The following is a 3,275-nucleotide window of genomic DNA, read 5'->3' as shown; positions in this document are numbered from 1 at the left end:
AGCTGCCCATCATAAAAACATAATAAATACGGGGGTATTGTCAAGTATTTGGCTCAGCAATAGAAGCCCTACAAATAAAGGTACATTTAATACAATAACAAAATTATATATTCTAGAAAATTAAAGCTAGTGTGAGGTAACATGAATATCAATAGTAATGTGGGGACAAAGTGAAGAAAGAATGAGGAAGGAAGAATTGCAAAGAAAATACAGGAAATTTTGTGAAAAATGGATTTGCTTGCTCTGGGAACTGTTGATTCTGACACCTGTGTTTCTCATCTCATACTCTCTGCCTGTGTGCAGTCCATCCTGCGTCAAGCACCCTCATCAAAACTATTACAAATAATCCCAGAGATGACTTGGGATGAACACGGTGACAGTGAAACCTTAGAGACTTGATAGACCCCCTGCATGCACCCTGATTCTGTATTTCAGATAAATTCTGGAACAAAGTCATCTTGTCCTCACTACAGGCAGGATCCCACGTTCCCCATGAGCCTGTGCACTCTGTCCTGCAGGGGGCTCAAGGAGGATAGTAGGTCCTGTGGGAGGAGCACAGGTCCAAATACCGGGGCTCACTCTCACTGCAGATTGTTCTTGGACACCTCACAAACCCTCCACAATTATGGGTGTAGGATCATGTCACTTTAAGGGGAAACATGATACCTACACCCCAATATGTGTGACTATGGGAAATCAAACTGGTAAATGGAACCCAAGCGGGTACTCTGAAAATCATATAATTAAACTTCTTCTTTTCCCAAATGCTGTCAGTATCACCAAATCAAAGGCAGTCACACCTGCTCTGGTTACTGTCCTCTCTGTCAGTATAGATACCATGCTGGCTATGGAGTCAAGAGACATGCTAATAGGATCCACCCTCTGCTGATTAAACTGGCCCAGCCCCAAGCCTGCAGCTAGGATGGGACCCCCAGTCTCGGGATTCCCAGGTTTTCCATTCAGTGTTCAGGACAGAACACAGACAGCTCATGATGGAGTTTATTCTTGGCTGGATTTTCCTTGTTACTCTTTTAAAAGGTAATTTACAGAGAACAAGAGTCATTGAATAAGAAAGTGGATATGAGTAAGAAAAACAGCAAGTGAAGGACAGTTTCCTGACCACAATGTCTTGTGTCTGCAAGTGTCCAGTGGGAGGTGCAGCTGGTGGAGTCTGGGGGAGACCTGGTGAAGCCTGGGGGGGGGTCCCTGAGAATCTCCTGTGCAGCCTGTGGGTTCACTTTCAGTGACTACGGCATGAGTTGTGTCTCCCAGGCTCTAGGGAATGGGCTGCAGTGTGTCTCAGCCATTATGAGTGGTGGTAGTTACATACACTATGAAGACATTGTGAAAGGCCAATTCACCATCTCCTGAGACAATGGCAAGAACATGCCGATCCTACAGATGAACAGCCTGAGAGCTGAGGACACTACAGTGTGATACTGTAATGTGTGTACCCAGTGTCTGCACACTTGGAGTGAGCCCAGACCCAAACTTTCCTGCAGGGACACAGGAGTAGCTGGGCTGCAGGGGTGCTTGGGGCACCAAGAGGCCCTCTAGTCACCAGAGGGAGCTCAGATGCTCAAGACACCAGGACTCACTCAGAACACAAGGTAGCTGTCAGGGCACCAGGGAGTGCTTAGGACAGAAGGATCAGATAGTTCATTGCTCTTGAGGTGCTCAGGACACCAGGGGGTGCTCACTTCAGCACAGTGCACTCAAGATCCACACACACAAATCAGACCCAGGAGCAGGGGCAGTGGGAGGGGCTTTTTTTTTTTTTTTTTGAGATAGGGGATTTCCCCTCTAGCCTCTCTAGATTCACTCGGGTATATACATGGTTATTTCTATGATCTCTAATTTCTTGTATTCTCCATGCCAACCAGAAGAAGATAACATTGTCTATGTGTAGATGAGATCTCACCGGTCCCTGGGGAAATTACCTTCATCAACCTCATCCATATTCTGTTTCTCTTTCTCCAAAAAGGACCAGTGGGAATTCTCATCATCACTGAGAAGCACCTGCACAGCACAGGCTTTTTGAGAGCTTAGTGGCTGTTCTCTGCTCTCAGCGGGGACATACTGCCTATACTAGGTTATGAAAATACCACCAGGACATCTACCCAAACTGGATCCTTGTCCTCCTAGCTACAGTTTATCCTCTGGCTCATTATCCAAGTGGGTGGACACTTGTGATCAGGAACTGTCCCTCTGGAGGCACCGCTCCATCTCTTGGGTGGAAAGGTAGCCCACCTGATGGGATACACTCTCTGATGTCCCCCAATGAAACAGTCAGGATGACAAGCCAGAGACAAAAACCCATCGCAGTACTGCTGGGTCCTTTTCTGGGGGGAGTCTATGAGAGCAGCCTTGGGGGATGTGTCTGAAACATGTTTCCTGGATTCCACAAAGGAAATCCACATGAATCCTCAGATCTGTCTGGTAGAGTGTGGACCCCTGCCCATCCAGTGCTGTCCTTCATGTTTCCCACAGAAAGCCAACATGACCTCACTCTGCCCTGTTGTAACTTCTCCCTCAACCTGTCTTGGATCCTGAGCCCCATGGGGCTAGAGTCCTGTCACTCTTTTCTGATCCCCACCAGGTGTCATTTGTAGAGTGAGGCTTAATAACAAATGTCTCCCATGATGACAGAACCCTAAGGTGGGGCTAAACTAGGAACTATACCCCAAAATATTATTCAGAAGAAAAATAATGTATCAACTGCTAATGAGGCAACACTGACATTTCCTCTCAATTCCCTGCTTTGTTTCATTTGGATCTGGATTTCCATATAGAATTCAAAAATAACTTCCAGTTTTCTAGCTTTCTTTGCTTTTTCTTCTGTTATTATTATAGAAGATCCCTACGGTAGGCGGATAAGGTGTGGGTATAGACAGGTGTTTACAGTCTATGGTTGGTCTTTCTATCCCTGACCTGAGACCCTTGATGTCGTCCTCACAGGAGAATCTCAGGTTTACCTCACTAAGGTGACACAGGAAGGCATAAGGGGAGGGGAGAGGAGGACCTGCTTCCCTTATCCCGTGAAGAAATCTAGACTGAGCTGGAATTTGGCATTTACTATCCCCCAGATCTTGAATTATCTGGCAAGTATCTCAAGAGGATCTTTCCTCACCTCTGATGCACAGCAAATGTCCATCCTTTCTTTCCTGGGGGAAAGAGGTGGGGTTTCTGGACCTAAAACACAAACTTGTAGGGCACCCTTAAGGTTGCCACCAATTCCACAGGAGCCTCAACTCAGACATCTCCACACTGAACCT

Source organism: Lutra lutra, chromosome 7, assembly GCF_902655055.1.
Source record: "Lutra lutra chromosome 7, mLutLut1.2, whole genome shotgun sequence".
Lineage (NCBI taxonomy): Eukaryota > Metazoa > Chordata > Mammalia > Carnivora > Mustelidae > Lutra > Lutra lutra.
The sequence above is the reverse complement of the archived record's forward strand: the minus strand, read 5'-3'. Positions refer to the sequence as shown.